The sequence below is a fragment of the Pyxicephalus adspersus genome, chromosome 6 (assembly GCF_032062135.1).
Source record: "Pyxicephalus adspersus chromosome 6, UCB_Pads_2.0, whole genome shotgun sequence".
NCBI classification, from domain to species: domain Eukaryota; kingdom Metazoa; phylum Chordata; class Amphibia; order Anura; family Pyxicephalidae; genus Pyxicephalus; species Pyxicephalus adspersus.
In genome coordinates this window covers 30,463,962-30,490,393 of record NC_092863.1, presented here as the reverse complement: position 1 = coordinate 30,490,393, position 26,432 = coordinate 30,463,962, and the positions used below count along the sequence as shown (strand labels likewise).

The window sequence follows — 26,432 nt, the reverse complement described above, 5'->3', positions numbered from 1 at the left end:
GGCAGGAGTACCTGGGAATGGTTTCTTCATAATGGATATGTCCAGGCATTATCTAATTTTACCATTAAACCACCCTCCTCCCTAATAATGCTTGTCACCTTTTTAATTTGTTTCTTTTACCTTGTTCTGCTGGGAGGTCATTTTCTATTGATGTTGGCACTCCCTGGTACTTCATTCCACAAGAGTAATTTAACCTAGTTGTCAGCCTAAACAAAAAAATAGAAGCACACTGTGTTTGTTAGATCAACTTGTTTTTTTGTTTCCTATACTGTTGGCATATTAATGACATAAACGGGGAAACTAAATATTGCTGAGGTTTACAGTGTAAATTTTTGCTTTTTTTCAGACATACACTTTATCCCAACCAAAACCTGTCAGGTTTAAGTAAGGGATCTACCATTGTTGTTTTTGAAAACGCGTACTTGGGTACTGCCATCTTTATATTTGCTTTACAACTTGCCATTCCATTGAATTTGTCTTTACAAGAGAATACAGAATGAGCAGTAATACTGATGATTCATGACACGTGATACTTTTTCTTGCTCCAGCCTATTGGCTCACCAAGTAATAAAGGATAAAGATGACAGTTTTCGAGCATGCAATCCTTTGCACAAATGAATTTGATTTGGAGTGATCGAGACAGGTGTCTGAGCCAACCAGCTTCATGATTTCCATCTAACGTTTGTGAACATGCATTAACCCCCTAACCGCTAAGCCCGTAATTTCTCGCACTAAATATTTTTGCTCTTGACGCTTTTGGAACAGAAATCTAGAAATCAGTGTAACGCTCAGGTGGTTAAAGCACAGGTATAACATCATCAGTGTTCCACACCTTGTCCAGTTACCAGATTAAATCTGTCCTTAACCAGGTTAAATTGTTGGATTCTAATGGTGTTGGCTGTGACTGTGCCATCTAACCGTCTAAAGGAATTACAAGTTGTTTGGCAGGTAAAACAGTTTTACTGTATGTATTTTAACTTTCCTTATATTTGTTCTTGGCTACTCGCTCGCTTTACAAAGTTTCTTTGTCATCAGCACATCCTTCCCTTTTCATGTAAAAAATAAAATGGCTTCAAGGAAATTAGACTGAGGAGCACTGCTGTAATGTAGCATTGCTAGAAAGGAATCTAGTCAGGCTGGGTCATCTGCTGCAATTGCTGCTAACAATTGGTTGTTGATTTCAACTTATTCTGCAAAGGCATGTGGGGAATCCAACAATGAAATAGAAATATTTCTATAAACATATTTACACTTACAAGCAGGAAATATCATTTCACAGAAGTGACACCAGTGAGTCTTTACTGAAATCTATGACCAAGTAAGCTTTTAGAATGTACAGCAAAGTGGGTAGGGGTAAATAACATGACTGAAAACATATGAGCATAATTAGTTTATAACGTGGCCTACATCACTTCCTAATTATGTGACATATCATTGTGTTAATTACTGCAATATGCTTCATAACACTTGTGATAAATGTGCAAAAACATGAAGAACATTCAATGCTCAACCCAGAATTTTTTTTAAGCTGGGTGGGAAAAAAATGTAGGTGGGTGGCAGCACTGGTATTGTGATTCAATTTATCAGTAACCACCCAAAAACAGCCGGGTGTTTGCTGAAAAGTGCCGGGCTGGTATACCTGGCTAAAAGGGGCTGGGGAGAACACTGATATTTGTAGATAGGTCACAGACATTAAAAAAGAAAGAAAAAAATTCTGTGGCTTTAAAAATGTTTATCACAAAAGGTAGGCTATGAAATAATTTGCACACATTATGTGACCCTTGTTTAATCCTCCTGATATCCCCCTCATTGCATGGAAGGGTATTACTTTGAGCTGGCAATTGTACACAGTCTAACACAGCACAACAGTGTGCATGGCAATTACCAATTTAGTTGGAAGCTGCTCCTTCAATGTCAGATTAGCACGCTGGCATATTTTCTATAGACAGCTGTAGAGAAAAGTGAGGTCTCTGATATGTCTGTGCCGCTTGGAAGGTGTACCTAGTTGACCTTAATTGCAAATACTTTAGCAGGCCATTTTTTGTTATTGTTGGTGGTATTTGGAGAAATTTGCCTTTCATTTAGTACTAGTATGGCAAATTCAGACTAACTATATCAAATAAAAAAACAACAGTGAGTTTAGTTTGTAGAAATCAATAGGATGGAAAGGAAAACGTGACTTTGGTGCTTGATTTTGTGCATGTAGGTGGCTTTCAATACAATCTGAAGGTGAGACTGATTTACTAAAGGTCATAATCTTTTCTTAAGATTGTGAGTGAAGATTTTTACTGATACTTCAATTATCCTATCACAAATTCCTGCTAGATCCATCTGGACATGATTTGGTATTGAAAGTGAGCACAGCTACAATACAGCTTGATTATCCTTATCATATACAGATTGGACTGCATTTATAGCACAAGGTACAATTTACAATAGATTGTTGAGCACCGCATGGCATGCGTGAAGTATGTAGAGGTGACTGGAGGAACGGTGAAGGTTGGGTGCAGAACACATGTTTTTGTATATAAAATGGTAACATGATTCCTATCTAAACGGCTAAAAGCATTTATCTGTAAAGACTTCCTGATACAGGACAGGTTTGTAAAACATTTCCCAAGGGTCTAGTACTCGTGCTGCAGTAAAATGAGCAACTGTTTAATTGTTTTTCACGTCTAGTGTTATAATCCTACAAAACTATATTTTTTAGTACTGTATAATCAGATGACAAGTTTTAATAGCAGGAATGGATTGTAAAATATCTGACAGCCAGAAAGATTTATACAATGTTATTGTTCTGCATATTTGTGCAGTGTAAACAATATAATTGTGCTATATACAATTTTTTTACAAATATTCACAGTATACAAGAATGTACTACCAATATATATATTTGTGCCATGCCAACCTAAAAAAATAACTGTGATTGTGATTGAAAACTCAATTCATCTGAATAGTGTGACCATTCTAATATTTTTTCTAGCTGTGATAGCGACCCATAAACATTCATTGTGGCTGCTGATTGCTACTTGTAAAAGTGTCAATCCCAAGTGGTAGTTAGATATTTGAAACAAACACTACTGATGACCAATGTGGGAAAGTGGTGAACACAATCTGATTGAGACTTTTTAAATATGGCTACCAGGACAGTAGGAGTGTAAATGTAAAAGTACCACTGAATATAAAACTTGCAATCGAGCTGAAAAGTAACAATTTTCTGCTGAATACCATTTTTTATAAATGAATAGAACAGAAAATAGGATTATTGGTGTCTAAATAATCTCATTTGTCAGGCACACTGCCTCCAAAGATAGACTACTAAGATACAAAAATTGATGAAAAAAAAGGATATAAGTATTTATTTCTAAACAGGTTATTTGATGCTTTGATAGTATTTTACCAATCCTGGTATTAGAAACTGCAGAACTGCGTTTGTCCAGTCCAGCAAGGTCACCACTTTACAGTCTGTACCTGCAGTTAGTATTTTAGTACTTTCCCATTTACTCAGAATTCCTAATAAGAATTCTAATTTTCTTGGCAGTGAGGATACAGGGAATGCATTACTTACAAATTCCTCTTTCTAGGCATGTTGGGGTTGCCAACATCGTATTCATTTTTCAAGATGGTGACAGTCATCATCCAGACTTCTGGGTAGTTATTTTATTTTACAGGAAAACAGCAAAAATAAATTAAAAACGAATGCAAATCTAATCATGTGATAGGATTTATATATTTAATCAGAGACCTGGCATTAAGGTATCCAAAACGTTGTCATGATTATATACCCCAATATTGTCCATTATTACCCCCACACCATCCATTTCTAAATCTTCACCATCACTAGGCCTTTTAGGTACCAATATGACTTCTAACAATTAGATTGTCTGTAGCTTGGTTTTACTTCAATAGCTTTGAAGTGATTAGAAGAAATGAACTCCCCATGCAGTTTGCTGGGGTTTCCTGTAATAAAATAAACTCCTCGAAGCAGCGCTAGCCCAGAGCCTGAATCAGCTCTAGTTGGAATACGCTTGCATTACTTCCATTACATTGACTATTGTTTCTATTTCTGTGTGCATTATGTCAGAGAAATGAGCAGGAGCCTTGATAGTGCTCTGAATTCAGATCAGCAGGACGTCACGTATCCATGGTAATGTGTGGTGTGGGAGGCAGTGAGGGGCAACTCTGTGAATCAGTATTATGCATTGCATACCCATATAGATGGTACAAACTATTCATCAGCATAAAGCATACACCTCTCAATGTATATGGGCAGGAGAAGGACCATTACCTTTCTTCTTTGCGATTATCTTCATGTAAATTGGGAAAAAACTTGTCTATAGCACACTATAAGGATTGTCTATGCTATATGAAAGACACAACTGTCTGTCTCTTGTTACTTGTAGACATAATGACCCATTCAGCGCTCTTTGAATCTTCTTTCTGATTACTGGTACTGTGGTTTGAATGTCTTATTTATTTACATATTCTTTTGGAATAATAAATCTTTTTTGTACATGCCCCCAACCAAATCAAACACGAGCCGCAATGTTGCGACTACGTTGATAAAACTCCAAACAGTGTGTGTATGTATGGATATATATATATATATATATATATATATATATATATATATATATATATCTTATATAAATGTTATGTTGTGTAAATGAACTGTACCACCTGACAACATGCTTATAATTCAACACTCCCCTGCATATTGTCACAATATGTTTTCAGATTTATGGCTTCTTGTGTAACTTTTCCACCTTTGATCTGATTACTGGAATCCACAATCTTCTGGTCCTGCATTGCCTAAATTATTCCTATTTAGTATCAAGAGCATTGTAAAACTGTGCCATGCAATCTTCACACTTACATTTCACAGCCAATGTGAATGTATTATAATTATATTTGTAGTGACTCAAATGCATTATTGCTTTATGAGCATTTGCAGTATTGGACTTTTTCTTTTATACTTTTATACTTCATAAAACATTTTGCACTTTATTTTAAAATATTCTCAGACTTGAGAATCAAACTGATGCCAAATTGATGCTATAGACATACCGTAAGCCCTCAATCTGACTTAGGCTTTGCCAATGCAGAGAATAGTTTACTAAAATGTATACTTTTTTAGAAAATTATCCGTATATCACGATTGACATTTTGGGTCAACAGTTTTTTGCGTACGGCGGCTACCCTTTTCGTTCGGAGGAAAGGGATTAAGCGGGACGGGATTGACGTCGCACGGCTTTCGCGCAACTGACTTTGTTGGTACCAACTGTAACTTGGGGCTTCCTTTTCTTTTCAGAACATGTGGGGGGTATACAGGAAAGTGAAGTATATTGTGTTAGGGAAGATGGCATTAAAGTAAACCTGGTGCTTTGACCCCAAGTTGATTGGAGTGTATAAGTGAAATTTTCTTGTACTTTCTTGTACTAGTAACCATCCTGAATATCTAAAGCTGGTATAAGAATTTTTGTTCTGACTTTATGGCTTTTTGAGAAGATGTTAAACATGCCTCTGACATGAGTCTGCAGCACACATGTATTCATGTGACGTGTCCATGCTCTAAATAGATTGGAGGCTTCTGTGATTGCCTGAACAATATCTGCAGGCCAAATAAATAGATCTGCTTCAAAAAGGGCATTTTAGAATCATGTAGTAACTGTATACTAATAAACGGATACCTGTGATGTGCATTTATCTAAACTCAAAAACATTCTTTTGATCTGGAAGTCTGCTTTTTGTGATACAGCTGGAAGAAAAGTATTATTATTACACGTTTTAACTCATTATATTACATTTTATGTTTCATATTTTAAGGCTACTTTTTAATACCAGTTTATTCTTAAAGTGAACTTATCAAACTGCTTTCATTAGTATGTGGTTTGTTGTGGATCTATATTTAACATTTATTCTCTTGAATGGCAAATGGTGGGTAAATACAAATGCAGTCAAACAGTTTAGCAACTCACTGTAGCACAATGCATCGGTATAAATGGTATTAAAGGCATTGACTTTACTTTGAAAAGTACAAAAATATTTAAAGTAGAATAACAGACAAAATAACAAGATAAAAATAAATAGCTCATCAAAAGGCAAAATGACAAAACTAGTATGTTGGATAGCATTATTCAGGCCAGCTATTTTTACTCTAAGCCCAGGTCGCCATTCGATGTCAGCAGCCCTGGGGGCCAAATCCAGCCCTGACTAGGGTTTGCTGGGTGGTGAACAGGCAGTTATTGCAGAGGAGACATCAACTTTCTTCCGTAACCTCCTGCCTGACTCTTTTCTTTCACTTTCATTCTGCACAGACAACATTAGGGCCTGCACCTAAAACAATTGAACAATATTTGCTTCCCTTTCTCTCAGGTATATGCATGTTCTTGCCTGAAATGTAAAAGATGGAAAAAAGGAAGCAAGCAGAGGGTAAATACCTAGTTGATAGTGCTGACAGGTTTCATTCAGCTGAACTTTACCCCAATACTGACTTAGGATGCCTACACCATCTCTCTGCAGTGATCATACTGGTAGAGCTGCCCATTTAATGACATCTTAACATCTTGATGTATCTGATGAAGTTATGAACAAGAAGGTGGTGGTGGAGGAAGCACAGATTCACAGAATGGTTAAAGCAGTAGAGTATTCCCGTTACTGTAGTTTTTTTCCACCTAGTACTCCTAGTATGGTGAGCAGCACTGTGGTGACATAGCCAAATTCTGGAAGTTGCTGTCAGAGACAGCAATGCCAGGGATGATCTCATACTGCAGATATATAGCTATTGGGTTATACGTAAAAAAATGAACATTAGATATTTCCTATTAGGTAACCAGATCTTTTTAGTTGAGGTGCACTTTAAAACACATAAGATGGGAAATAACCATGTAGCACTGCAACTTTGGTTTTAGATAATTCTGTGTTATTTTGTGTTAAATTAGAGCACTTTGACTTCCACACAGAATCCTAGAACAAGTTGCAAGGGGTCAATTCACATCCTGTCCATTTACATTGCATTGATGTGTGTATTGACACAGGTTGCATAAAGGCAACTGGCAATGCCCTGCCGCAGACCTAAAGAGAGGTATGCACCATTTTTCCCCTATCAGTGCCTCACAGCATACAGTAGTACATTACCACCTGTTACTGCAATAGGACTATATTAAAAATGTATTGTGTCACATTGCCCTAGCATGTTCCCAATGTTTTGCATTAATGTTCACCTTACTGTAATCCATAAGTGTGAATGGAAGGTAAAAGTGGTTCCTACCTATTTTTGCACTGGAAAGTGTGTGACTGGCTTACATTTCTTGCATTGCACTATAACAATTTACTACTCTGTTAATTATATCATTGTTAGTTAAATCAACAAAATGCAATAGTTGCACTTATGTGTATTTGTACAATTCCTGGATGTTTGTGTTTGTTTTTTTTAATATGTTTATATAACCCCGGAAAAAACACATGAGAAGTTGTGTAACATTGACATGTTTATTTATCCATGTTTGTATGTTTATTGTACAACACACACATCCATAGCCCTGGCACTAAGTCTATTTCACAGCATTTTGCGCCTCTGATTCTTTTTACTGATAAACAAGGCTGTGTTTGTATGTCATTGTGTTGTTCTTGTAAGATGTCCCAGCTTGTGACAACAACATCATTACCACACACAATTGGATTGTACTTTTTGGAGCAGGTCATCTGTTCTCGCAGCTCCACTTAATTGATTTTAGAAAGACGCCATCACGTACTAGAGAAGTACTAAATCCACCTCTAATGCCTTTCTGTGACTGCACATTGATTAGGTGTATTTTTATTTCTGTCTTACCAGAAAGATCTCCTCGTATACTTTTGCTTCTGTACTATAACATTCACTGCAACTAATCGATGACAAATGATGCAAAGTCTCTGTGCTGCCCATACCATACAATCATATACCAAATGAAATAAATAGATTTTTTAATTTATTCTCATTGTTTTTTTTTCCAGCTGTCTTAATATTTAATTCAGTCAGTTCCTTTGTGGTCAGAAATGCTTGGAACCCCTTTATCATGGGTTGTTCTGGATAATGGACGGATTCCTTCACACTACTAAATAGCTACTTACAGATGCTAGATCACTCTTACAAGAAATGAACGTTAGTTACAACACTGTTTGTTCTATGGAGACAGGAGAGTTAAAATGAGCGCAAGGAGTACCACAGTTTTCTCCTCCTTCTCTACAAGAAATAGCATCAGTCGTTGGGTACTTGTTGTTCAGTGGTCCAACAGGACAGATTACTGAGCAATGTCAGAGGACAACTGTAAAAAAGCCGGTTATCATGAGCGTTTGGGCAACCAAAATCTATCGTCTGTACCCAGCATTAACAACCATCAGTGGCTGCCTTGAAAACCAGGAGGAGCTACTGTTCCTGTAGATAGATCCAGACACTTCAAAAATCAGTCCTAAAACAACTAAGCTACAGATTGCAATTTAAATATTCTTTGCTTGCAATTAAACATTATTTAGAAACTAATGTGTGTTTCTATAACTGCTACAAAGCATCTACATGGTCTATTATGTGTTCTTTTTTGTGCTTCCAAAAATAATAAGATTTACTTTAGAAATATTGGGAAACCTTAAAGACCTCAGTACTTTGTGCTTGAGGTTGAAGTAGTTTGAACCTTTAAATCTCAGTCGCCCAACTCATGGCCCAAGGGTCAGATGTGCAACTTTGGGAATTGTTGAGCCGCCCTTGGACCCTAGCAGTTAGTACTTAAGAAGAAACATTGGTTTGTAAAAGTATAATACTAATCTCCAATGGATTTATATATTGAGTTACCATGTTTTTACTTTTTTAATATATATATATATATATATATATATATATATATATATATATATATATATATATATATATATATTTGCTTATTTTATTTTTATTCCAGGGAATACATTCGGTTAGCAGATTAGTTTATTGCATTACTACCAGGGACATGTCCATTAATGCAGAGATTGTAAACCTAAACCACACATATAAATGTAAGTGATTCTCTTGTTACCAGTTTATGTCTACAGTTGCTCTCCACCACAATGAGAATCATTCTCATGAAAACTTGTAATAGCGCTGTGCTGGATCTCTATACAATTGCAGCTGCAAAGACAGGCAGCCCATTTATCATAGCCTTATTCTCAAATGTCTCCATTAGGTTTTTTATATTACATCTTGGGTAGAGTTTCTTCTAACAGGCTCTTATGGTTTGGAATTGTCCTACATTTATTTTGTACAGTTGTTTAAAGAAGAAATGTAATGATTAGGTATGGAAGTTGTCACTGCTGATTTCTCCTTTTGAAAATACCAGTTTCCGGCCTTTTATTTGTGATCCCATGGTTTCAGTTCTTTCTAGGTCAACATCCTATATATACACAGTTAATGAATTCAGAATTAAAACTGCATGGTAACTCTTGGGCTGGGACTAAAAGCATAGAGACAACCGACAGGCAAAAAGCATATTTAAAAGGACAAGTCAACCATGATCTTGACTACTGGTATGGGTTTTGTGTGCATATATGTATACAAGGCCCTAAGAGGCAATGTGTTTGGAAGAAAGGACGATTGGCTATGATGTTTGTTTAGTGTTCAATGAATTGGATGCATTATCCATAGCCAACTTGCAGGCCGGTAAAGCAGGGTGTAGTAAAGCTAAGCCTGAATGGTGTACAGCAACCTATGACTAAGCTTGGGGAGCAAAACATGTCAGAATATTGCTTGGATTTGAATTGTCACTTGTGGCAAGTGAAGTTGAGACGCTTTGAATTCAGAGTGCTCTCTTCCTTATACTTTTGCAGAGTGACATAGGTGTGTACAATGTCTGGTATTATATGTTTGCTAGGGGTTCCATTTAGCTATTTATAAAAAAAGGAAAAAAGAAGCCAAACCTGCAAAGCATTAACACTTCCCTCAACAATTCTTCTGAACTTACTAAAAGATTTTCTGGAATAGATTCTTATGTTTTTTTTTTAAAAAAACACTTATTCATAGTGCAATGTTAAAACAAACATTTTAGTGTATTTATGGGATCTTTACAGCTGTTTAATGTTTAGGTTTGCAGCAACCTCTGTGGTCTGTGCAAAAATACCTGACAATTTTTCTTTAATTTCTTTTTCATTTGATAGTTGGACTGGAACATTGACAGAGGATATTAAAGCATCCAGAGGTGTTGTACCGAAGTGGATCAATCATTGGCATGCATAGGTATGTTTATAAACCCTTAACATTTTAAGCTATCAGTTACAGCAATTAATCATATTTTTTTCAGGGGGCCTCTTTTTTTTACCTGGACAAATATAGGGCAAACGTTCCCTGGTTTCTAGCATTCCTGCTGTGCTTTATGGAAAAAGTGTGACACTAGCAAAAGCCTTACCAAGAACTACCTGAGATAAGGTTTATACATCTGGCTGTGGAATATAGAAAACCCTGAATAAACAGTTTTATAACTTTTGCAGTGGAGAGCATTAATTGATTTTAATATTAATGAATATTAAGTTGCAGCAGCTTTATATGCAAGATGTAATACGGTGTAGTTTTTCTCCTATGCCATATTACATCTACCTGTTTAGTACATGTTAATGCTCCTGTATGTCTACATAGTAACTGATGTAGTGATATATATTTAGCTCGTTTTGCAGAAGTGCTTCTGTCCTATTGCAGGGAAAATAATAAACAGAAGTTTTCTCAGTACGTCTCATTTCAACTCATCTCTAGACAGACTGACTCCTGTTTATATGAAACATAAATGGTTTGGGCTATCAAGTAATACCCAATAGTTACTTCATGAAGCACAGTTTTTATAAAATACCATTTTAACATTTCTGCCTCAATCCAAATAGTTGGTAAATGTCCTCCCAGTGTGTTATTTAGTTTTATATCATCATGGGCAGGGATTGTGCCAGAATAACCATGCAGGAGCACCATATATCTTGTAGCACGTCAGTGCCCAGTAGAAGGGTTGGTTTATTTTGGGAATGTTGTGGTATGCGTGAAACTACTATGTCATAGATCAGACAAATCTGCCTTGTGAATTCTGGATTGTAAAGTAAGCTTCCAAATACATACAGGGAGCATAGCATACCTGCTCACCTAATACAGTTTTTCATCCAGACATTTGTTTTTTTAGTGACTCATCCCTTTCTGTCTATTGTGCCTTACTGTAATACCATGTGGCAATCTTACTAGTAATTATTAAGGTACACAAAGCAAGAAATGACGGCCAGCAAGCAGGTGGTTTGTACTTCTGGGTTTCCAGTGTCCCAGGTTGATTTACCTGGGACTCTGGAAAGTTGATTTACCTGGGACTCTGGAATAGGATATTTGGGGCAGCTGTAGTCCAATTTAAAGCTTTGTTTTCCTACAGGTTGATAGCTACCTGGTGAGTCTAACAAGTACAGTAGAAAGTGACAGTATATACTTTAGAGAAACAGGAAGCCATGTCCAGAAGGATATATATTCCACAATGCTGTTATAGTGCATAGAATAGTGTACACATTAGAGTGATGTAGATTAAATAGTATTCAGTATAATGTGCAAAGTCGACAAATGCTGCATCTATACAGAGTGGAACAGTATAATGATTACCATAATATAGGGAGTAGAGAGATCTGAAGTGTACAGAGAAGCAATGTGTACACAGTTGTATATAGTACATGGTACTGAGAGTATCCATATGCAGTATAATGTGAAGCATGATGAACTAAAGGATGTGAAGATGTAACATGTACAGCATAGAGCACTGTAAAATAAAAACTGTACAGTTCAGTATACAGTAGCGCAGTGTACTGTTAGGTGTTCGGCAGAGTGTACATAATAAAAATGGCAATGTGAACATTTACAGAGAATGTACACATCTACAAAAAGAATAAGAAAACCTTTTTTTTGATGTTGGCATAGATCAGCCATTTTTAATATTTGCTGTTACAAATATTCTGTACCAATGTTAAAGGGACATTTTCTGAATGGGCTACGCTGCTAACAATGCCTACACTCCCCCACACAGATAAGCTGTGTAAATTGATCTCCATACCTGTATAAAAAACAGACAACTATCCTTTCCAGAAGGAGGTTAGAATTGGCAAATGTGAATTTTTAAACTATCATATGTCCAGACACCTGTCTCAACATGCAGATGTATTAAAGTGAAGGAGTGTGAAATAGGCTAAAGTTGTGTTTTTAATGTATGACACAAAGCAAGCCAATTAAGTGATTTTATTTCATTACATTATTCAGTATCATTATTTTTAAAGCTCTTTTGTTCTCATCATAGAGTGAATTTACTCCAGCGCTAAGCATGCTTATTCCTTTTTTCATACTAGTAAAATATTTTATTGCTTTTATTCATTTTGATCATTAACAACTACTGTTCCACACCTTTTTGTGATTCAAGAATGAATATTGACCATTATAAACTAAATATTAACAATCCACCATAATAAACCTGTAAGTAAAGAACACCTACAGAAAGAAAGGTAAAACTAATCTATTGTGCTTCAATTTATTTAAAAGTTTATTTTTTGGGTTTTCTGTTTCTTTAAAATAAAAGTATCATGAATGATTAATGGAATGTGTTTGGTAAACTTTGTGCCAGTTACAGTTTGGCCTTCCAATGGACTCTTCCAGCAGATGTGAAAAAAAAAATTAGGCTGGGCTCTAGATGAATGTCAAAATTACACCAATGAATGAAGTTATTTATTTATTTTTTATTAGAAAATCAATACATATGTTTTAAATGCAACTAGGATCAGTCAATCAGAACTCCTGCTTTGAGTTAAAAAATGCAGCGGGAACCTGATGACCTAAAAGAGGACCCGATGGGATATATATACCATTTCAACAATGACCACCATCCCTATGCCAGAATTTAATGAATTAAGGATTTTTCTAGAGAGTTGGTACAATGCTACAGCTGCAATAATTTCACAAAAGTATAGGGAAGAGGGGTTTGGTAAAAAAATTCAATGTAATTTTTGTTCCAGTCTAAAACCCAGCATCCAGGAAACTAAAAGTTTGGAGCCTGGGTCTCTCAGAAGCAGGAAACATATTTCAATGTAGCAGAAGAGCTATGTGCAAAGTACCTGCTGTCATTTGCTCTCCAGCAGTCTGACGGTTTACTCCAACTCCTACACGGTAAATGAAGAATTTTACTTTCCTATGAAATTCTTTCAATGTTCTCTAAAGAGTAATGGTTACTGATAAATGTTGTGCAATGTCTCTAAACCTTGTTGGACATACATAATAATCACTCCGTTATATGATTTATATGTTACTAGATTTCAGTTATGTGTTTTATCCTATAAAATAGTAACACGTCTCTCCTGTAAGGATTGCGCAAGAGATAAGAGAAACATTGCACAGAAAAACAAGAAATAGGTTTTCGGCTGGAAAATGGAAATGAGAAGGGATAAGACACATCTGCAGTCTGTAAGATGCAAAGCCCCCCTAATAAAAAGAATATCTAGAAATTTAATGGAAAGGGCCATTGGTGTAAGCTGGCTGGAAGTGAATAGATTGATTCAGAGTCAGACATTTTGCTAGGGAAATTCTAAAATGTTTGTTTTTACTTTAAAGCCCAATTAAAGTTTCAATTTATATAGACTAAATACATTCCAGGTGTATTGAAACAACAGTGTGCAAAGTCATATGATTCATTTTCTTTCTAAAGCTGCTACAAGCTGAGCAGAAATGTCTTTTTCTTGTTGTTCACAGCTGCAGAGTGTCGCCCCTATGTTCTGTGTGGAAGCACTGCTAAGGTCCTACATGCCTCCTACTAAGCCTGATTTATTGGCAATTTCATGCTTCTGCATTGGGAAATTCTGCATCCTACATCCTCCAAAAGAGGCAAGGCACAGGCTTTTCTGTTTAGGCAGTGGCTGTTTTTTAAAGAAAACCCACGCAGTGCTGTCACACTGTGTGAATCACGTTCTTCTCCATACCTGGAAGCATTGTTCTAGGTGGGGAGAAGCTGTAGGCGGGTGATCAAAAAGTGACAACATTACGTGACAAATTTAACATGCACAGTTTTTGTTCCCCTATAATTTTGTCAGCTTTGTCCTGCCTCCCTATACTTTGTTCCACCTTTTAAATGCCCACCTCCTTAGTATGTCCCATTTTTCCATAGTCTTTTGACAACTGCCCAGTGATCCTGTAATGTGACCCAACTTTTCAGTAACCACTCAAACAGCTGGGTAGTTACTGAAAAGTGCTGGGTGGTGCCCCCAGCTAAAAGGGCCTGGGCAGAACACTGCCTGAAAGTCCTAGAAATGTGCATCCATAGTTGAAAAGATTTCTGAAAACCGTTTTTGTCCTGAATGGAACTATACAGTATTTCTTTAAATGTTAAAATTGATTTCTGAACTGTACTGAAAGTATATATTCCTGTTTATAAACACCTAAAAAAAAGAAGGTTATTTGGTCTTGGCGAGTACTCCGTATGGATTCTCTTGTAGATGGAGCAGTATGTGAGCTGTGTTGAATAGGTGATATGTAAATAGGGATCACTAGGCTTGCTCGTGTAATTGATAAGGGCAGCAGTTCTCTGCTACCTGCCTGACACCTAAGATAGAGTTGTCAGAATAAAATGTGTGTTGTGCTTTGTATGTCAGGCTCACAGCCCTGGAGAAATGGCATCTGTGACACATAACTATATGAGGTGCTGGAAAGCAGCAGACTGGAAATAAAGCCTGGCATCTCCGAAGCATGCCTTATGTAGAGAACAATAAACTATAAAGTTGTCAGCCTGAGCGTTATTCTGGAACTGTGAATTTCATAACTGCTTCTTCTAAAACATGGCACAGTTATCACTGATCAATTATACATACATAAATAATATAATCTGCTGCACATTGACTTGCTGATATTTCCACAGTCAGTCTTACAGAGCATTAGTGCACAGTTTATATGTCAAAATTGTTAGAATTTTTTTGTAGCGTGGGGCCCACTTCTCCCTTTTATGTGATTTCTAACTTCGTTTATGAATATCTTAACTAATAAACATTATGAGAGCCTTACTTCCATTGAATTACTGAATATGGCCCCAGCACATGATGTTTATTTTAATATTATTTCATGATAAGGTATCAGTGTGACTTTGCAGTGAATCAGTACTTCTCTGCCAGGTCACTAACCGATCACAATGGTAGTCTTTGTGAATAAAACTTTGTCAGTGGTACTCGGAGTCCCCAGTTAGTTTGGACGGTTTTGATATACGCAATAACAAAAGTTGGAAAACTTGGAAAACTCCTCTAACATTAAAAAACTCCTCCTCTAACAATATGTACACTTTCTATTTAAAGAGAAATATGGGATGAAAAGGAAGAGGTGTTTAAGTTGGCAAAATGTTTACATATGTGTTCAAAACAACCTAAACAAGTATACAAACAAGAATTAGTACAGGATTCATAATAGAAAAACGTCTACTTACAAATGTTGAAATGGAGATGATGTGCTGAAGTAGGTCAGTATAACCGTAAAAAGGTAAAATTAGGATTTGACTACTATTCCCCTAATAAGAGATTAGAGGATGTGAAAGGTAAATTTATATATAATAGAACCATCATTAAAATCAAGTGTAAAAGTATCAATTATCTCAGATCACTTATGTTTTTGATGGATGTGATGAATCCGCTTGCATAATAATTTTGAAAATATTGAGATATATGGTTGGTTTCAAAAATGCTTCAAATTAGCCATGGGGACATGAAGAAAATAAATGGTTGTTCCAGTTATTAACTTCTATTTGAAAAAAAAAAACAGGTTATTGGACATTCTCTCAAACATTCTCTGGGGGGAATCTTCCAGCTCCATGGGTTTGTTGCTCCATTTTAATAGGTAATGTTCTAGGGAAATGTTCAAATGTCAAAATCCATGTTTTATAAGAGCGTTTAGTATAAGTATACTGTTTTTTCCGAGAAAAAATGTGCAGTTTACACTTTATAGACAGGAGGGGGACATTGGCTTCTATATGTGTTTCTTATATGTTACAGTTAATGGGACTTTAATATTCAGGAAAAGGGAATCAAAATGTTCTTGTAAAAGAAGACAGAATTCTTTTTTACTTTTCCTGATTGTTTTTATTTGGTGATGTTTTAATTCCTGTAGTTGTGTATGATTGTATGTTTTGTGAACCTGAGTAAGGCCATTGTAGTTTTTCTTTCTTTCACTTAGTTGCTCTTGGCTGAGATGAGTAGGAGTGGTGTGCTGCAGAGATGGGGGAATGCCATGGATTTCCAAACCGTGCAGTGTGCCCTCACATAATGAATGCCTTTGTGCTTCTATCATAGTGTGCATTCTAGCTGATACTGACAGTACAGCTGCATCCCCAGCAACAAGGCCTTGGGATCAAGAAGTAGGGCACACTTTCGGAGACAAAGGATCGCTCCTCCTCCTACTAGGCACTTTCATTTAATACAAGACATGCAATCTGACAAGGATGATGTAGGTCTTAGGTCTAGTCAAGGCAGAGTGGAAATTCTCCAGCTCATACTGCATCTTTTAGTGGATAGTGAATGCCAGCAGCCGGTGCCAGGACAAATATAAGCAAAATCCAGTAAATATGAGATTGCAGGCTTGGTAAGCCGTGTTCCTTTATATTGCAGAACACACAGGTCTGATCTAATGATTTTGTATTCAAGCTGTGCAGTAACACCCTTAAAGATCATGTTTGCACTAACTTGATTATTAATCTCAGCAAAGTTATCCTGTGATCTCATTGTGATACTACGGATGTAATATATCATACAAGTTGCTGACAGAGCATGCTACCAATCCAGCAAAAATGTGTTCCCTTTACAGGTTTTGTGTGGGTTTATGTTCTTCATATCGCTAACTCTTGGTTAGCAGATTTTTGGATACATTAGTGCCAAAGTGTGTTAAACAACTGGACTGTGAACTTGTTTTTGTCAATAATGTACTCCGCTTCTAATCTATAGTGTTTTAATGTGTACTTGTAAACGACGTACATCCTTGGCAGGCATGTTCTTTCCCTGTCATTTGTCCACAGTTTATTGTGAATTAAATTTGCTAGGTTCCACCAAGAAAATGCGTTCCAGTGCCACCTTTTCAGTGAATGATATGCAGTCAAGATCAGAATTATTAGAAATTGGGAGAATAAAAAAAAGTTGCTCATAGCTGTGTCCTAATGTGCTTTGCTCCATTCATTGCATCTGAGCTGGCATAACCTAGATCTCACAGGGAGTTCACCTGTCAGTGCAACTAGATGCTGGGTTCAGTGCGGCACACACAGAAAGCTGACCAATTTTATACATCAGATTTGCCTAGGTACTTAGATGTATAAGCGTCACTGCAAATGATGTACAGTAGTGCAGCCCACAGCAACTCATCATGGGTATGAATGTTTCCGATACTTCGAAAACTCTAACCCTTAATTGCTCTTTTATTTTGGTCTGTTTTGTATTTTTTTTGTATCTTTAATAGGTGCAGAAAAAAACTGTAGATCATGTCAGGAGTTCAGAACTATCCAGTGTTTACCTCCTATAGTTATCTGAAGAAGAATAATTAACATTTCCCACTCCCTATTCTAGGGCTGCCGAATGAATAGCCTTTATGTTGTGGAGATGGGGGAGTGTGTGGGACTAAATAGTGTGGTATGAGAAAACAGCGCATGGCTGACAACAATTAGGTTTCTTTCAAATCCGTGGTGTAAAACCATTGCAAATTGCATTCACATTTGCAAGTGACCGCCACCACACTACAAATCCTAAACCGCAACCACAGCCAAATGTGACTTTTCTCTTTTAGAAACACACTGCTATCTGCTGCAGTTGCGTGAAAAAATGGGTCCCCGTCAAGTCACATTCACTTAAATGGGAGCAGCTGGGACCACAGTTGAGCCCATGGTCGGAAATGGTCTACAGAATTGCTGTGCACTGCCAGCTTAATACAGAACTTGGAATCTGAGTGCATTTTTTTCAGAACATGTATATCTCTTTACTTGAATAAGGAAATCAAACTTCGAAAACAATCATTTTATTTTAATTGTTGATGACATTTTCTTAAAAAAAAAAAAAACTTTAGAGCTTTTTAGTACAGGTATTCTTCAAAATTCCATCCTCCCCCTTTCCAGCATTCCCCCAGCTCCTTTACTTTCATGTCCCCTAGTTTTATATAAGGTGTGGAATGGAGGGGCTGCTGTGGGCTATAACTTTAGTAAAATATTGATTATCCTATAAAGGTAATCAATATTGGTAACTTTCTGCAAATGCTGCTACTACACTTTCTGATTCACTGAACTGGAGTATGGATACAGATCTAAGTGAATAAACCCTGTTAGTGGGTGAATCGGAGAATGCTAAAGTCATTGGCTGATCACTGCAGCCAGGGAACTCGAATTTGCAGAGAAGGTCAGCAGTGGCAGCCTCAGTTTTCCTTAGTTATGTAGTAAATTGACAGCTTGTATCCTTTTTTTTTTTTTTTTAGACAAACATTACTTAATTAAATATAATGCTGATTCCAAATACAGTGCATTAAATCCCAACCCATTGGTTAGGTTATAGGCTAATTTTATATTTCCGGTAATATTTAGCTGTATATGCAGAATCAATACAGGAGCACAGTAACTTTTGCATAGCATCTGGCTTTAAGTATATTCGATTCTGTTGAACATTTTAGAAGTGATTAATCTTCTGCCTAATTTCCAGGATGCTTGTGATTTGTTTTGGTAATTAGACCAGTGCTGTGTCGGTAAAGAAGTAGTAGCAGCAATGTAAATACACAATGTGATTTGAATTGCTCAGCACTTTACAGTGCTGTCGCTGCCCAAGTGCTTGATTCATTAGTAGGAGTTAGCAGTGGGAGCTCCGGGGAGTGCATGCCAGCTACCAAGTGACCTGTGATGGCAGCTGTGGGAAACTCGACATCAGCGCATTGTGTACTAGCCTGTTCTTCCCACCAGCTTGTAGTGGCCTAAATCCAGATGTGTTTAATTACAGTCATTGCGTACAAGTTCATATTATTCTTGTTTTAGTAGAAACCTGTATTTTACATTATAGTGAATAAACCATGTTTGGACTGAGCTGCAGTTATTAGAAGGTGCTTATTTGTCAGGTTCGAGGAGAAGGATTCAAACCTATAATGAAATCAAATAGATTTCTGTGGGGCAATAAGTAATGTGTGAGCTTTTTCTTCTCTCTGACCATGCTTACAGAAGGGGAATACACAATGATGATTCATCAATGAACTGTCATTACCTAAGCTGGCATTAAAAGTAGTTCACTGACAACAGATCTTTAGCAACCCTTCCTCCATATAGCCCCTTTTAGTTGGGTATGTACCATTACCAATATTTTAGATAAGGACAGAATGCAACAAATGTCATAGATGATGCCTACCTACACTATGTGTGCGGAAGATCTTAATGATTTCTGCTGGGGAGCTAAGGCAGTATATAATAATTGTGTAACTTATCAACACACCTTAAATAAGCCTTTAAATAAAAGAGGATTGAAAAATATCTAGGTGTGCTTAGACTTGTAGACCCCCTCCGTATTTATGGTAGCGGAACACTTGTAGAATACATAGCTACTTATCTTATCTCCACTGATGACATACACATAACCGGCACAGCATTGACATGCATTAAAAATAAAACTCCAACAGTAAAGGGCTGTAAACCAGAAATAGAAAATAAGTGGTGTTTAGCCTGCCCTCTTCCTGTCTCTGCTTCCTCCAGTTCCTTCTTAGACTAGACGGTTCTTTAATGGACTTTTAAAATGTTTTTAAATCACAATAAATATATAAAAGGAAGGAAAAAAGTTACAGAAAAGCTTGAGGGGAACAAATGTTTGGTGTATTAATGTCCTAAAATGCGCATTGGGAATCTAGCGGAATAACCCCAGCACATAGAGATTTATGCTATGTACATGTTAGGTAGAAACCATAGCCCTGGTATTTAAGGGCCAATAAACCAAAACTTCACATTTCATTTGTTTATAGGAGCTATTAGAATATTCCCAAACCCTCCAATGTGTATGTAAGTTGCAAAAACTGTGCAGAAATCCAGCTTTAGTTATTTTAGGACTAAATGAGCCCCTAGTTTCAATGAACATGTTACTGTGAATATAAGAAATGTGAAAGGCTGCTAGCTTGTTCGTGGGATTTTGGTAAGGATTCAGGCTCTCTGCTGCAGGTGAGAATTTGTTAGCAGCAATATCTCTATGGTGAATTTCCTGCTTGTATGTATTACTTCCTCACCAACTGGATTTAGCCATCGCTCCTTTTCTGGTGACGTACATTCTGCAGATTCTTCATCAGTCCAGGATTCATGCGTCACTGATCCAACCAGCAAGGTAGCAATAGACAGTTGAGAGTTTTCTGACCCTGTCCCCAGCTACTTCTTCACATTCACTAGGGAAGTTTCCAAACCAAATTTGCTTCAGCCCTGTGTTAGCAGTGTGCAAGTTTACCAAGCAGAAGTATAGAGTGGGGAAGGGTAAAACTCCCCAGTTTTAACACACAGGAAAAAAAACTGACATAGTTCATAACCCCTTTTGTCTCGAAATAAACATTTTGTTTAGAGATGCACTTAAGTTAAGTATAACACTGCTACAAATTTAAGAACACGGACACCATCTCTTTGGTCTATTCATGGCAATAGCAAACAAGTTACTTAAAAAAAAAAAAAAATTAGCAGCTTAGAAAATGTAATTATAAGTAGCCATTTGATTTTTTTGCCAATTGCATCTCTGACTGGTACATGCTCTGACTGTCTGAATATTGGTCAGGTTTTTTTTCTACCTACCTTTATTCATACACAAGTGATAATTTGTGCATTCCTTTTCATTGAGCAACTTTTATAAGGTGTGCATTAGCAAATAAATTGTAGGTACATCCTGCAGCCTCATTATTATTATGGTGTTATGTGGGTGGGCAGTAACATGAAAGCAGGCTTTGTGCTTCCCTAAATGTAGCTTCTTCTTCTGGGGTGTAAGATTTAAGGTATGAAGCACAGTGAATCTCAAAGGACACAGATAGAAAATGAAGTATTGCTGGGAAAATCTGCATCACACTGCAGAATTGTTAAAGAGAAAGCCAAATCCTGGAAAAAGCTTTTAGTTTATCGTTTCCTAAAGCTGTTAACACTGATCAGCCAAACTTTAAAACCACTGGCAAGTTAGGTAAATGCCATTGACTGTCTGGGTATAATGGCACCTGCCTAAGTAGTTCTTCAAGGTGATGTGTTGGAAGCTGTAAAAATGGCTGATGATCTGTCGGAGTCAGATTGTGATGGATAGACTGAATCAGAACAAAAGCAGCAGGTTATTTGGGGTGTTCCTGGTATGCAATGGTTAGTACCTACCAGAAGTGGTCCAATGAAGAATAAATTGTAAATAGGGTGATGGTGCCTATCAATGCTCATGGGAGATGGAAACTCTGTTCCAACCACAGAGATCTTGGCGCCATGAATGAAAGTTGTCAAAACACACATTGAATTGCAAGTTATTGTATAATTCCTATGGTTACTAGAGATTACCACCATGGAATGGAACTGGACCATAGATAAAGCAAGGGAAGAAGGTTGCCTGGTCTTACATGTCACATTGGCTTTTAGATCATGTGGTTGACTAAGTTAATGTGTGTTGTTTACCTGGGAAAGCAATGCCAGCAGAATGCGCCACGGGGGAAGGCAAGCTGGCAAAGACAAAGAGACTTAAAGGATCTCCTGCTAACAGGCATCTTCAGAGGTCTTTTGGAATCCATGCTTTATGGTGAAAGCTGTTATGGTGGCACAAGGGGGACCTACATCATTTTATGAAAGTGGTTTTTAATGCTTCGGCCAATTGGTGTATGCCTTGATAATCTGGGCAGCTACCAAAACATTTGTCTATATGTATTTTAAATGGTATTAAAAAGTATAAACCCCAGTCACAATGAATTTAAAGCCATAGACATGAAACCCTAAGCTATTCCATGCTACTAAAAACATTTCATGTTCATGTTCTTCATGGTTTTAGGATTTCTGCAGAGTAGTCTTGTCACTTGTATGTTAAGCTAGCAGGATTCAGCTTTCTGTTTGAAGTTCTGTATATTTGTGCTTTTCTTCATATGTCGACTGTTTTTTATATTGATGGCTGTCAAGACAGCATAGATTAGAGGGTTTTTTATATTAGTAATCATGGAGTAGAATAATCAAGTTGGATAAATGATTATCAAATTTGGATTTTCAGAAATTTCGCTATCATAGAGAACAATTAATCACGGAAAATATTTTCTTTGTGCTCAGTAATTCTTGGACTGACCATATGCGTCAGTATGTGAAACAATCCAGCCTTACCCATGCCTGGAAAGCTGAGTAATGTTTTTCTGGATGTTGTTTCTCTGGCTAAACTGCTGTTCAGGCCTCGAGTGACTCACCTGTATTAGCACATGGATTTACAGACAACAACAAGACTTCCATAGTTCACTTCCAGTGTTCTGGCTTTTTTCCTATATTAGCTAATCGCGTAATAAATACGTGCCTAAATATTTAGAAATATAGCATTAAGGACTACGATTGGTTAGCATCATAGGGGGCTGTCCAGTACTTTGTTCATTTTAGCAGTACCCCACACTAGCTATTCATTCAGCGTCTATCAAACAACTAAACCTGAGAGAATCCAGCAACAAGTCAGCACGTGGTAAGTCTCTACAAAGCACACAGGCTTGTGAATAACTCCAATGAGCTGGAATTGGTAACTGCTATGCTTAACTTCTGCTCTATAAAACAATTACAGCATTTATGTTTTCAGATCTAGTATCCTAAAAATCTCTAATCACTCAGTGATATGTCCACCTAATACTAAGTTGTCATTTTAGACCTGGTTCTAAAATATGCTTGAATGGTTTGTGTTCTGATCCTCCGTCTTCTGACCTAGAATGAGTATACAGCTCAGGGATTCAATGTATTGTAACACAACTTGTCACATTGTTATTTACAAGCTTGTTTCAGGTGTGAGACTTACACTACTGGCTCCAAAAGATCAGCTCTACATCCAGGCAGTTAGCATTCTCTAAAATGAATTCCTGGTATAGGAGGATTAAATGTTCTTGGCTGGGTGTTCTTTGACATTTTTGGGTCATTGTCATGCCGGAATACCCATCCATGACCCATTTTCAGTGCCCTGGCTGAGGGAAGGAGGTGCTCACCCAAGATTTGTCGGTACATGGCTCGTCCATTGTCCGATGCGGTGAAGGTGTCCTGTCCCCTTAGCAGAAAAAAAACCTCCAAAGCATAATGTGTCCACCTCCATGTTTGACGGTGGGGATGGTTCTTGGGGTCATAGGCAGCATTCCTCCTCCAAACATGGCGAGTTGAGTTGATGCCAAGGAGCTCAATTTTGGTCTTAGCTCACCACAACACTTTCACCCAGTTTTCCTTTGGATCATTCAGATGTTCAAACTGCAGAGGGGCCTGTACATGTGCTATCTTGAGCAGGGGGACCTTGCGGGCTCTGCAAGATTTCAGGCCTTCACGGCGCAGTGTTACCAATCGTTTTCTTGGTGACTATGGTCCTAGCTTCCCTGAGATCATTGACAAGTTCCCCTGTGTAGTTCTGGACTGCTTCGTCACCGTTCTCATGATCATTGCAACTCCACAAGGGAGATCCTGCATGGACCTGACCAAGGGAGATTGACAGTTATATTGTGTTTCTTCAATTTGTGAATTACCGCGCCATCTGTTGTCGCCTTCTCACCAGGCTGGTTGGTGATAGTCTTGTTGCCCAGTCCAGCCTTGAGTAGGTCTACAATCTTGTCCCAGACATCTTTAGACAGCTCTTTGGTCTTGGCCAAGGTGGCTAGTTTGGAATCTGATTGATTGCTTCTGTGGACAGGTGTCTTTTATACAGGTACTGTAACAAGCTTGGGTTAGGAGCATTACCTTACAGAGGGCGCTCCTTATCTCAGCTCATTACCTGCATACAGCAAAGACACCTGGGAGCCTGAAATCTTGCTGGTTGATAGGGGATCAAACACTTATTTCACTCATTACAATGCACATCAAGCTCTGACTTTTGAGCACTGGGTTTTTGAGGGTTCTTTTGTTTTTATTCTGTATTTTGCTGGTACAACTAGTGGTAAAATTAGGTAATTATGATATATCGGTCCTTTATTTTCAGTACAGTATTGCACATGCATTCAGCTGAGGGTGGATTTGATTACAGAGTACAAGCAGCAGTCAGACTATTTCCCATCTTTGGCCTTACATGTGTTGGGCAGTTTTCACCAATGATCATTTATTTATGTTCACTGTATAAAAGGAAACTGGAAGCGTTGCAGCAGATAACACTGCGCCATCCCCTCGGAAAGGTGGGCAGGGATGTTTCAAATATCAAGAAAGGTATATACACTACTTAGTCATGATTTGTAAGCAAATGCCAGAAAAGAGAAAGATTTTGGGATTGCCATTTAGAATTTAGTAACTTTTTAAAGTTCACTTGTCCATTAAGAATACAAGGCATGGCCTGTGTAGCAGAAACTAGTCGAAGAGAGGTACATGTCTTTTAAAATATTTCTTCCATTTCCTTTAACTAACCTGTCTACATATTAAACAGAAATGATTGCGTATGAGGAGGATTTTGTTTTTTTTAGGAAATTAGATTTTGGCTTTGCAGCAGTAAAACACCTAAATCAATGAACACATATATTTGCAAACATATCCTGGAAAGTCCTTTTTTTCACGCTCTTGTTTTTTTGGCTAATATATTTATCTTTACAGGTATGGACATACCTTCCGTATTTGGATACATGTTTCCTAATAACTAAAATTTAAAGCTGCACCCTTTATCACCTGCTTGTTTCAACAACTTTACTCCTGTAGAAAAGAAGTCTTAAGACTAACAACCAAATATTGCTCTCTAACCTGGACCATGCATGTACACCTTCATGCACCTTCCAAAAAAAAAAAAGCACCCATTTGCCCACTTATATACCTGGCCCAAATTTAAATCTGGTGTCTGAGGATGGGTAGGCAGCTTCCCTTCAAGCCTAATCATTAACGTTTTGGTTTATTAAATCTCTTTAAAATTAGTAGCATGCCAATGTCATTCAAACATTGTTAAATTGCTTGTTGGCCTCTGAATTTTCCTGCAAAAGGTCACTTTCTTTTCACTGCAGTCTGAGCTGTGAATGCTGGCTGAATCATTTGACACCTTGTAATATACTATGTGACATAAGTGAATTCAGGGTGTGCTGTGTGTACAGATCAGACTGTAAATATTGCTGCATGTCTTTCAGCTGATTTAACAAGCATTGAACTTTTTGACCCTTTCCAATCACCATTAATCAGGCTCCTTTAGTAGAGGAGCTTTATTGTGAGCTCTAAAGAGGAAGAAATGTGTGTGAGCTCTAAAGAGGATCTTTAATGTGGTACAAAAAAGTTCAACAAAGGGCAATAAAAGTAGCTAATTATTATAGGACTAGGTATTAGTATTGAATATAGGTTCTATACAGCAGATTACTTTCCCCTAGCACCTACTTGTTTTGTTCTGCCCTGTGTGAAGGTAGCCATTTGTTAGAGGAGCAGGACTTTGCTTCCTTGTGTCAGATCTCACCCAATAACGACTGGGGGGCTATTGATCAAGAAGCAGCAGGAGAGGCGGAATAACACAGATCCTCCAAATGAATGGAGTAGGAGCAAGGAGAAGCTTGAGCTGCAAGTCTGATGGTACAGCCTTCTCATCTGCGGCACCAGTGACTTCAATTTTTATTAGAGTAGCAGAATCTTTAGAGGCAGGACACAAGACACAAAATATATCTTGGGTGCTCTCACTATAAAGATGTACAGCTGGCTACAGCAGGTGGTGCCTAGGCACATTCAGAAGCATTTTTGTAGGTATGCATAGGGAACAAAAACCTTTTTAGATATTCCTTACAAGAAAGCAAATATTCACTTTTTTGTTTAGAATAGTGCATGTGTACCAATGACATTTAGATAACAATCCAAAAACTATTAATAAACTGATGTGTTTTCTGAAGTTTGTTCAATTCTTTGTATTATAGGTACCTTACCTTGTTACTTCTCCACAATACAATAGCTAGGCATGAGAAAACTATATGCAGGTACAAGTACTGCCTTGTTTGGCAGTGTTTTTGTTTGTATGATATTGCCAATACTTTAACACATTCGGTAGCAGAGTTCATCCTGTCTTTCAGTGATCAAACAATAGCACTCTAGAGCCAGGTGAAGGGGACACCGCCATTGACAGATGCAGCTTTAAGACAGATCACGGGAGCCTTTTTATACAACGTACCTTGGAACTTTTTAAAGTCACTTTAATCCTTAAGAATATTCATCATTATGAAGGTAACAATGATGAGAATATTTTGGCATGGACAGTTTAAAACTACCTCTGCTGTAAACCAATTGTTGCATGATCCAAATGAATCTAGTTTGAGCCTTGTGACC

The 26,432-nt window shown here is 37.4% G+C and overlaps 1 protein-coding gene across 1 annotated transcript in view; it reads left to right on the top strand.

The window, feature by feature from the left end:
• Positions 1–26,432, top strand: part of CDC42SE2 (CDC42 small effector 2) — a 63,327-nt gene that overhangs the window by 19,480 nt on the left and 17,415 nt on the right. Inside the window, exon 2 of the mRNA XM_072415054.1 lies at positions 10,159–10,237. The gene's annotated coding sequence lies outside the window, so the exon portion shown is untranslated. The remainder of the gene's footprint in view (positions 1–10,158; positions 10,238–26,432) is intronic.